Source organism: Callorhinus ursinus, unplaced genomic scaffold (genome assembly GCF_003265705.2).
Source record: "Callorhinus ursinus isolate GAN/ISIS: 27379988/994484 unplaced genomic scaffold, GSC_fseal_2.0 scaffold14, whole genome shotgun sequence".
Lineage (NCBI taxonomy): Eukaryota > Metazoa > Chordata > Mammalia > Carnivora > Otariidae > Callorhinus > Callorhinus ursinus.
In genome coordinates this window covers 31,085,879-31,098,148 of record NW_027397076.1, presented here as the reverse complement: position 1 = coordinate 31,098,148, position 12,270 = coordinate 31,085,879, and positions in this window count along the sequence as shown.

The window sequence follows — 12,270 nt, the reverse complement described above, 5'->3', positions numbered from 1 at the left end:
GCTCAGGTCATGATCCCAGGGTCCTGGGATCGAGCCCCACATCGGGCTCCCTGCTCTGCAGGAAGCCTGCTTCTCCCTCTCCCGCTCCCCCTGCTTGTGTTCCTGCTCTCGCTGTCTCTCTCTCTCTGTCAAATAAATAAATAAAATCTAAAAAATCTCTCCATGTTATCTAATTGTCTCTGTAAGAAAATAGAGTTCTAAACCAACTGTCTTAAAGACCACACATTCACTCATTCATTCATTCATTGCAAATACTTATCAAGCAACCCAGACACTGGGAAGATACCAATAAACCGCTACCACTTATGAAGCTTAAAATCTGATACGGAAGAAAGATTTTCAACAAAATAAGGCCTTGAGAAATATATAGAAGAAACACTTAAATCTGCCTAAGAAAATCTGGTGATGGTTGTCAAATAAGGTAGGCTGTAGTTCTATATGGTGTCTTTTTTTTCCCCCAGGTTTATTGAAATAAAATTGACATATAACATTGCATAACTTTAAGGTGTACAACATATGATTTGATATGTGTATATATTGCATACTGATTATCACAGTGAATTCAGATAACATCCATCACCTCACATATTCACAATTTTTTTCGTGTGATGAAAACTTTTATGATCTACTCCCTTAGCAACTTCTAAATATACCATACAGTATTGTTAGTTACAGTGTTGTACATTACATCCTCAGAACATATTTATCTTATAACTGGAAGTCTCAAGTAGAAGATACTGTGGGAATATATGGGGAATGTTAACATGATTGGAATACTTGGCAGGATAAAATGAATTCCTTCTTTCCCTTGGGTGTTTTACAAATGCAAGTACAACGGTTAAAGTAATGCTAGCTATTGTAACAAACAGATCCCCACAGCTGTGTGCTTTAAGACAAGTTTAGTTCTCATTCAGTTAATGCTTGAATGTGGGTACTTTACATCAGTAGGCAACTTTTTTACACATGGTGACTCCCTGAGTTCTCTGCTTCCAGCTGAAACATGAAGATAAGTAGGGTAAAACAAAAATGGAAACACTGGGTGGTTGAGTTGGTTTAGCGTCTGCCTTCAGCTTAGGTCATGATCCCAGGGTCCTGGGATCGAGTCCCACATCAGGCTCCCTGCTCAACAGGGAGCCTGCTTCTCCCTCTGCCTGCCTGTCTCTCTCTCTCTCTCTCCCTCTCTGGCAAATAAATAAAATCTGTAAAAAACAAACCAAAAAAACACAAAAACACCCACCTCCAAAAACTCCTCTACTTAACTGTTTGTCCTGGAAGTGACATGTATGGCTACCACTTACATTCCATTGGTGAGAAATAGTCGTATTGGCCCCACATGCCACTTTTCCCAATGGCAGCTCTATTTTATGAAAACCAGACTATAACATGATTGATAGGTGTCCTGCTTCAGAAGTTAAAGCAAAAGGTAAGTAGAGGGAGAGAAGGTAGGCCAGGGAGAGAGAGGGGAAGGAGAGAGAGGGAATAGGAAAAATTAACAGGTATGAAATTTATAATGATATAAGATGATACCACCAATGATTTTAACAAAAGTGATCAAGAGCAATTGACATTTTTGCAGATTAAGAATAACAAGAAATAGAATTGGTGAGAATTAGGGACTCAAATCTCTTAATATTTTTAAAAGTATGTTATTTTGAACTTTAATTTCTCCTGAGGAAAGGATAAAAAATATAAATGAATAGATCTACCTATTTCAAAAACAATGTGACATGGAAAAAAACCCCACAATTATTGAATGATGTAAATAATATTATACTAATTGTGTAAATTAAAGCACAAGATATATTGTTATGTCATGTTTATGGATAAATATATATATATATTTTTAAAGATTTTATTTATTTGAGGAAGAGAGAGCACTAGAAGGAAAGAGCAAGCACAAGTGGGGGTCAGAGGTAGAAGGAGAGGTAGGGTCCTCACTAGTAGGGAGCTCGACATGGGGCTCGATCCCAGGACCCTGGGATCATGACCTGAGCCAATGGCAGACGTTTAACTGACTGAGCCACCCGGGCGCCCCATATTTAGAAAAATTATTAAAATATGTAGTGGAAAAACACATACCAAATTCTAGGCAATGGTTTTCTGGGGGGCTAGAAATAATGATATAAAATTGTAGGAGTATATAAAAGAGATTCTAAATTTATTGATAATACGTTATTTCGCTTATTATAAAAAATCAAAATAAAAGATGGGAAATGTCAAGATTTTTTCATTTGAAGTAGTGGATACAAGACTGTTTGTTGAAGATAGTGTTTTCCATATTAAAGAGACCCTGTAAATTTCACTGAGTCCTTTCCTTAGAAAGCAGGTGCTTGATGCTCACATTTAGGGCATTTTTATGCTCCTGAGGTTATATTATTTAGCAATGTTTATACGGTGATCTGAGAGCATATTGCATATTTTTTGTGAGCTAAAAAATTTTGGACCGCATTGCTGAGTATAGTTTGAGTTTGGAAAAATAGAAAAAGGATTGTCAGCTAAGACTGTATTATATGATTGGATTTAATATAATTACACTCTCCTCTAACCCATCTCTGAGGCTTTAGAAAGCAAAAATATTAGCTGCTCACATGGTTCCTAGAAAGATACAGAAAAGAACAGTAGTTACTATCTAGAAAGTAACCCACAAAGATGGGAGAAGTATTTATCTGATAGTCTGTTTATTCTCTTGCCTGATGGGTCAGCTACATTACTGGGTGGTTTCAAGTTAAGAGAACAGAATGCCAACTAACTATTGTTTCTTTTCCTCCATATTATCCTATCATGGTCCATAATTCAGGAACTTTGACTTTAGGAAAGGTTAAGGAGAAAGCCTCTTTTTTCTCTCTAGCCCTCATTTGCTCTACTTAGAAATAGCAGTGACTCATTTGAATGGTAAGGTGGTGTCTTAATTATAACTTTTTTGAGACTAATGAAGTGAAAAATATTATCACAAGTAATTCTGATGAAAGTGAGGATTACAGCACAAAAGGAGGAGAAAGCACAGGCAAACACCATGAAAATATGAGATATCCAGTTCTGCTTCCAGAGACTGCTTGTGGTTACACAAAATGTGCTTCTTATTGGATCACAAACCACCAACATATGTGTGATACCTTGGTGTGCCAGAAGCCAGTCCCATTCAAGGAGAGGTCTTTTGTATCCCCTCTGTTTTTTTATCAAACCAGGCTGGAAAGGAATCAAGATAACATAACAAAACCCAGGTGCAGACCATCAGTCTGTACAGTTTTCATAAGCAATGCTGACAAGATAATACAGACTACCCCCTATGCGTTGGACCCTAACATGTAACTGCATTGACCAACAGTGGATACATTTTAGGTAGGTGTGGCTGAAGGTCAGCATCATGACTTCAGGCATCCTCAGCAATAAGTAGAAGGTTGTACCCAACCATCAGAAATTTGTACTTACACAGATTGGCTTTATGGTCAGTAAGTAGGTGTGGTATTGCATGGTGCAATATTAAAAACTCTTTGCTTCCTGGTGCAGTATTGAAAACTCAGGAGAACAAGGGCTCCTGCGCCAGAATTTCCCCTGTCACCAGGGAGGTAAGACAGCTTGATCAAACAGGAGTTAGTGGCAATTAGGTTTCAGACAGCATTCAAGAAGCATTCTCCAATCCTGCTATAGCCGATTTTTTATGCATATAAAAAGAATAAGATTTTTTTTTTTTACCTCCAAGAATTAATCTCTACCCTGTTGGGAGTAATATTACTCCCACTAAAGATGCATAGCTTTCTTTATATGTTTGTCAAATTCATCCAAATCGTTTAATGTAGTTGTTGAATGCAGTATCATTTATACTAATTGTGTGAACACACCACATTTATTTTTCCATTCTATTGATGAAAATGTAAACATTTCCAACTTTTGAGTATTACATATATGCTTATACCTTTTTTGGTAACAAATGTACACAATTCTGTTGGGAATAGTGTACTTGGATATTCACATGTTCAGCTGTAGAAGATTCTGCCAAAGAGTTTTCCAATTTACATTCCCATAAGAAGTTTCAGAGAATTTTATTTGCTCCTTTTACATTGTCAGTATTTTAAAACATTAATATTTGTGGTGGATATGTGGTGCTATCTCACTGGGGCTTTAATCTGTATTTCTTTGATGAGTAATGGTAACAAGCATTTTTTCATACACTTAATTGAATATTTGATTTTCCTCTTTTGTGAAATGAATGTATTCTGTCCATTTGTCTGTTGGGTTGTCTGTCTTTATCTTATTAAAGGATCTTGTTTTAGGACTTTAGATATTCTGGATATAAATACCTTTCCAAATATATGCAAATACCTAAATATCTTCTCCGGGTTTGTGCTTGCTTGTTTTACTCACTTTATTTGATGAACAGAAGTTCTTAATCTTAAAAACTATCATTTTATCTGTTTTCTTTTTTCCCTTAGGTTAGCACTTTCTTTTTTTTTTTTTTTTTAAGTGTGGGGCTTGAACTCATGACTCTGAGGTCAAGACCTGAGTTGAGATCAAGAGTTTGACGCTTAACTGACTGAGCCACCAGGCACCCCTAGGTTAGCACTTTTAATTTCTTATTAAAAAATCACACATTTTACTGGCAAAGAATATTTTCCTATGTTTTCTTCTAGGACTTTTATGTTTTACTTATCACATTTGTGTCTGTAACGAATTTTTCATTGCTCTTTGTGTATAGTGTGGTGTCAAGATGACTTTTTTTTTTTAAATATGTGCCTACAAAGTAATTTGAAAAAAATAAGCACTTCATGGGACAAATCTTTCTAAAATTAACTCAAAATCTAGATTCCACAGAAGAAAATTTTTATGATAAATTTGACAACACAAACACACAAAAAAAATCACTTGAGCAAAAATAATCATAAAGTGAGTCAAAGAACAAAACTAAATTGTAGAGGGCAATTTTGTATGAATTATTTCATTTTTTATTGTTTGTATATAATAACATCTACAAATAAATCTAAAAAATACTGATGATCCAGTATATAATTTGTCATATTTGTTAAGAGACAAATAAAGCTCCTGTAAAAAATGCCAAAACAACAACAGGTAAAAAAAGATAGCTTTAGGGCGCCTGGGTGGCTCAGTTCGTTAAGCGACTGCCTTCGGCTCAGGTCATGATCCTGGAGTCCCGGGATCGAGTCCCACATCAGGCTCCCTGCTCAGCAGGGAGTCTGCTTCTCCCTCTGACCCTCTTCCCTCTCGTGCTATCTCTCATTCTCTCTCTCTCAAATAAATAAATAAAATCTTTAAAAAAAAAAAAGATAGCTTTAAAACTAGATTCTTTCTTCTGTCTCATAAGATTATGTGTGTATAACAAGTCCAGGCATTGTATTGTTGCCCAGCCTCCCCCCAAAATGTAACTTCTATTCATGATCTAAAATGACTGCTCTATCTCCTTATCTTGTATGGATATATTGAAGCTACTAGTGTTCTCTTCCTCTAGGGAAAGAGATATAAACATTTCATAGAAATTTAGTCTTAAACACAGTAAGAAGCCAAAATTAATTTATAATAAAAATTATAAATTTTAACTACAAATAGATACTATTTTTTTAACATAGCATAAGGACAAAGAACTAAAGGTTTGATTCCACACATTGTGGGGAAGGGTGGAGGAAAGAAGCCTTCTCCTATACCCCTGCTTTCTCTTGGAGGAAACATAAACAGAAATACTGTCTGTTGCAATTTGACAATACCTGCAAAATTTTTGAATTCACATATCCTTTTACCCAGATATTCTATTCTTTGTTATTTAGCTTCTTCACAATTGAGGAAAATAAAAGATATGCAAGGACATTTAGGGCAGCATCGTAAATACTACACATACATGTTTATTAACTAAGGCTGGTTCAAACTGATCATGCTTATACATGCAGTGAAACACTATGCACCATTAAGAAGAATATGACAGTTCTATTTAAACTGATGTAAAAAAGAATGCTATGCCACATAGGGATTTATTTTAAGGCAAGGCATAGAATATTAGGTATAGTATAGTATCTTTCTGTGTAAAAACAATAAAATTATGCATGTGTACATGTGCATATCTCAAACAATAAATTGGAGAGAGGAATGTACAAGAAACTGTGTGGGGGCTAAGGAGAGAAGATTTAGTTTTAATTTAATTTTTTTATTCCTTCTGAATTTTTTATTATATGAACATATTACCTTTGCAAAACAAACAAACAAAAAACCAGGTTACACTTAAGAGAGCTCAAAGATAGAAAAAGCATTCATTGATGGAAAGATGTAGCCAGTTGTTAAACTAAGTCTGGGATTTTAAATGTTATCTAAAATAGGCTTAAGTTGTTTAATGTCAACTGAAAATAATGTCATCTCAGGTTAATGGCTCTGACTACCTTGTAAATACCAAGACAGAATCAAGGTATTTCTTTAAATGAAATCATGACTAGTATGCCTAAGGACTCTTATGTCCATTCTGAAAAGTTATAAACATGCATTTTTCCCAATAATTTAATTCATGGATTTATTTCTTTTATTTTTTTTTAAGATTTATTTATATATTTTTTTGGAGGGGGGAGGTGCAAAGGGAGAGAATCTTCAACCAGACTCGCCACTGAGCACAGCGCCCAATTCTGGGCTCGATCCCATGACTCATGAGATCATAACCTGTGCTGACTGAGCCACCCAGGCACCCCTAATCCACAGATTTAAAATGTATATGCTAATAAATTGAGCAACAAATAAGAATTTAGAAAACCTATGTTCTACTCCCTCTACACATTACTACTGGTTCACTCTGTGACTTTGAATACTTAATGTAGTATTTTTCAAGTTTCACTTTTTAATACATAAATTTGGACATATACTTACTGTACTTTGCATCTGTTAAAGTCAAAATAGTGAATAAGAAAAAATTCTAAGTGATAATATCATACCTGAAGTATTCCCAAGGGTGATATCAAATGTTTAATCACCAAAATACCATGATCTTTGCTTACTGGGTAGTGCTCCTGCCCCAATGTGGCTTGAAATTAGGAATGTCCTTTCATTTCAGCATTACCTTGATTCCAAAACCAGACAAAGACCCACTAAAATGGAGAATTACAGGTCAATATTCCTGATGAAAAAGGATGCAAAAAATTCTCAACAAGACACCAGCAAATCAGGTGTAACAGTTAAAAGTATTATTGACCATGATCAAGTGGATTTTATTCCTGGGCTGCAAGGGTGGTTCAATATTCACAAATCAATCAATGTGATACATCACATTAATAAAAGATAAGAACCATATGATCCTCTCAATAGATGCAAAAAAGCCTTTGACAAAATTCAACAACCATTCTTGGTAAAAACCCTCAACAAAGTAAAGATAGAGGAAAAACTTATTATTACCATAATAAAGGCCATATATGAAAGATTCATTGCTAATATCATCCTCAATGGGGAAAAACTAAGAGCTTTTCCTCTAAGGTCAGGAACAAGACAGGGATGTTCACTCTCACCATTGTTATTTAACATAGTACTGGAAGTTCTAGCCCCAGCAATCAGACAACAAAAAGAAATAAAAGCCATCCAAACTGGCAAGGAAGAAGTCAAACTTCCACTATTAACAGACAGAGAACAAGGTACTCTATGTGGAAAACCTAAAGGGCTCCACCAGAAAATTGCTAGAACTGACACAAATTCAGCAAAGTTGCAGAATATAAAATCAACATACAGAAATCTGTTGTATTTCTATATACCAATGATGAAGTAGTAGAAAAAAAAAATCAAGGAATAGATCCCATTTGCAATTGTACCAAAACCCATAGGATGCCTAGGAATAACCCTAACCAAAGAGGTAAACATCTGTACTCTGAAAACTATAGAACACTTATGAAAGAAGTTGAAAATGACACAAAGAAATGGAAAAATATTCCATGCTCATGGATTGGAAGAGCAAATATTGTTAAAATGTCTACACTACCCAAAGCAATCTACACATTTAATGCAATCCCTATAAAAATACTACCAGTATTTTTCACAGAGCTAGAACAAACTATTCTAAAATTTGTCTGGAACCACAAAAGATCCTGAATAGCCAAAGCAATCTTAGAAAAAGAGAACCAAGCTGGAGGCATCCCAATTCTGGACCTCAAGCTATATTACAAACCTGTAGTCATCAAGACAGTATGGTCCTGCCCCCAGAACAGACACATAGATCAATGGAACAGAATAGAAAACCCAGAAATGGACCCACAGCTATATGGTCAACTAATCTTCAATAAAGCAGGAAAGGATATCCAATGGAGAAAAGACAGTCTCTTCAACAAACGGTGTTAGGAAAACTGGAAAGCTACATGCAAAAGAATGAAATTGGACCACTTTCTTACACCATACATAAAAATAAATTCAAAACAGATGAAAGACCTAAGTGTGAGACAGGAAACCATCAAAATCCTAGAGGAGAATACAGGCAGCAATCTCTTGGACATTGGCAGTAATTTCTTACGAGACACATGACTGGTGGCAAGAGAAAAAAAGCAAAAATGAACTACTGGGATTTTATCAAGTTAATAAGCTTCTGCACCATGAAGGAAACAATCAACAAAAATAAAAGGCAACCTCCTGAATAGGAGACAACATTTGCAAATAACATATCTGATGAAGGGTTAGTATCCAAAATCTATAAGGGAACTTATCAAACTCAACCCCCTAAAAACAAATAATCCAGTTAAGAAATTGGCAGAAGACATGAACAGACATTTCCCAAAGAAGATATCCAGATGGCTAACAGACACATGAAAGATACTCAACATCACTCATCATCAGGGAAATACCAATCAAAACCACAATGAGATATCACCTCACACCTGTCAGAATGGCTAAAATTAACAACACAGGAAACAACAGATATTGATGAAGATGCAGAGAAAGGGGAACCCCTTGCTCTGTTGGTGGGAATGTAAACTGGTGCAGCCGATCTGGAGAACAACATGGAGGCTCCTCAGAAAATTAAAAATAGAACTACCCTACAACCCAGAAATTGCACTACTAGGTATTTACCCAAAAGATACAAACATACTGATTCAAAGTGACACATGCACCCCAATGTTTATAGCAGCATTATCAACAATAGCCAAATTATGGAAAGAGCCTAAACAATGTCCATTGACTGATGAATGGATAAAGAAGTGGTACATATATATACCACTTCTCTCTCTCTCTATATATATATATAATATTTCATAATATAATGGAATATTATTCAGCCATAAAAAAGAATGAAATCTTGCATTTGCAAATACGTGGATGGAGCTAGAGTGTATTATGCTAAGTGAAATAAGTCAGTCGGAGAAAGACAAATACCATATGATTTCACTCATATGTGAAATTTAAGAAACAAAAGAGATGAACATGGGAGAAGGAAAAAAATAGAGAGAGGGAAGCAAACCATAAAATATTCTTAACTATAGACTACAAATTGAGGGTTGCTGGAGGGGAGGTGGCATGGGAAGGGTTAAATGGGTGAGGGGTATTAAAGAGGGCACTTGTTATATGGTGTTATATGTAAGTGATGAATCACTAAATTGTACTTCTGAAACCAATATTACACTATATGTTAACTAACTAGAATTTAAATAAAACTAAAAGGAATGTCCTCTCATTGATTAAATTGATAAAAAACTGAATTGATCTTATATTTCATATATATTTACCAGAATGCTAATTTGCTAATATGTACTGAGAAATATAAATTATGTGCTTCTCCTCAAAGGGAAACAGGGAAGTTGATTAATAAGCTTTGAAACAGGAAAAGGAAAATTAATTGATGGTTCAAACATGTTCCCTCCATCTGTAAAACAGAGATACAATTTTAAATGGGAAGACCAAGACATGTTTGGTAAGGAGCTAGAGATATTAGTAAAAGTCTCTTCCTAAAATTCATATTCACTGCTTCTGTCACTGACAAGAATTGTTAATACAACTTTTCTCAGCAAAATAACTCTTGAAGTATTGCACTTGACAAGTTGTCCTGTTGCTTTGCCACCATTCAGCACTATTTGTTGGGGTCCCTATCCTCCTGGCCTCAACTTCCTGTTTCAGCCCTCTTCCTTATGTCACTCAGTAAGATCTTTTGGCAACAAGCCTACGTATTGTTAATACGAGCTCCTAACATTGTCATTTCAATCCCTTACCTTCACTTGCCTTAACAATTACCACATTGGCCATAAATGTCAGACAATTTCTTTCAGCACCTGCATGTACTGGCATCTCCTTGTTGTGAAAGATTGCTCTAGAATCATCCACCTATTTTTTCGGCTATAGTCAAGAAATTTATCCAGCTCTGAATTCAGTGCTTAAAAGTAGAAATGAGTAGAATCTTAAGAAGAATGTTGGATGCTTAATGTCATTGTAAAGGAGGTTACAGGATACCCATATAATGTATTGTCCAAACCGGCTCATTTTGGGAATTAAAGAGGGAGTTTTCAATACTTATGGTGCAACAACAGACCTAAACTGAGGGTATCCAAAACCAATTGGGATGTATAGGTTACTTGATAACTCAGGATTCAGAACAGAGTTTTCAAGGCAAGCCTTAGAAGTACTTTCTTATTTCTTCCCACAACTTAAACTGACATGAGGTGATTAGCTCTGCTGAAATAGCATTACATGGACATGAGAAAGATATTGAGAGTAAAACCATCCAACAGCCTTCAAAAGTTTTGTTTTTAATATTAAAATCAAAATACTATATTCACTACTGTGAACATAGCAGGTGGCTGGGAACACTTCACTGATCCAGAATATAAGCACCTGGGCTCCAGATGCTATGGATAGCCAGCCGGGCAGCTTTGCCAGCAGAAGGTGAGCCATGGAGCCAGATGGGCACCTTGACAATTTGAGCCCATGAAATAAACTGGCAAGGGCCTCTATGGCAGGTCCTTGAAAAAACTTCAACATCCTTCAGAAATTGGAACATCTTACCACCTAAGTGAACTACCAGGATCATATTTAATTTGCCTTAACATTCATGCCATTTTCTGTTTGTCATTAATAAACCTGAGTTTTGGGGGTTCTTCTGCATTTTTATCACTTATCAAATATTTTTTAGTCTGAAATGTACTAGGCCTGCCATTATCAGAGAGATTGCAGAGTGGAGTAACAGACTGTGAAATGTGCCACATTTCATTTTGTGTATTTGAACGTGCTAGTAAAAGCTTATATAACATATATTCTGGCATGAACTCCCTCTGGATGGAGTTTCTAGAATTTGCCAGTGTATGCCCCGGTGCCATTGCATCAGTCACCAACAAGCAAGCCTAAGATCCTGGACTAGTAGGGAGTTGGAGGAGGGGAGGTACCACTGGCAAACCAGATAAGATTCTTTTAATGTAGTTGTCTTTTTCAATCTTAGTGAAAATTACTTGGCATTTACTTAACCAAAGTATCAATTTTACATCTTAAATGTCACTCTATGCCTATGATCTCACATTTCTTCCAAGTACTGAGATCGCCAAGCACCAAGGTGAGAGGCTCACATGATATAACAGTTTTACTTATACATGTATATCCATGAACTTTTCATACTGTCATAAAAATACAAATATACAATTCTTTTGCCACTATTAACAATGTATACTGATGGAGGAATCATTTGATTCCACATAGGTGAATCTGAGCAAAGAACCTTAAAATGTATTATTATTCCAATCTTGTTAGTCCTGTTAATGGGAAACCTAGAAAAATTATTTAAATAAGAAAAAAGAAAGAACACTGAAGCTAAAGAGAATATAAGGATGTGATCCCATACATAAAGTACTTATTATGTGCTGGTCCTTTGTGAGATAGTTGATGTTCAGTGTTGCATTTCATCCTTAAAAACAACCATGAAAGATGCATTATATATTTTTTAAAAGATTTTATTTATTTATTTGACAGAGAGAGACACAGCGAGAGAGGGAACACAAGCAGGGGGAGTGGGAGAGGGAGAAGCAGGCTTCCAGCAGAGCAGGAAGCCTGATGCGGGGCTCGATCCCAGGACCCTGGGATCATGACCTGAGCCGAAGGCAGATGCTCAACGACTAAGCCACCCAGGTGCCCCAAGATGCATTATATTAATTCCACTTTGCAGCTAAAGAAATAAAAGTTTAATATGTTTAACTTGTTTAATGTTAGTAAGATAAAGAGCAGATAATTGAATACAGGTGTTTCTTTAAATCCTATAAATTTCAACTGCACAAGGAGACCCATCACTCCAAACACTTAATTTCAAAGATGAGAGCATTATGATGAATCCACGTTAGA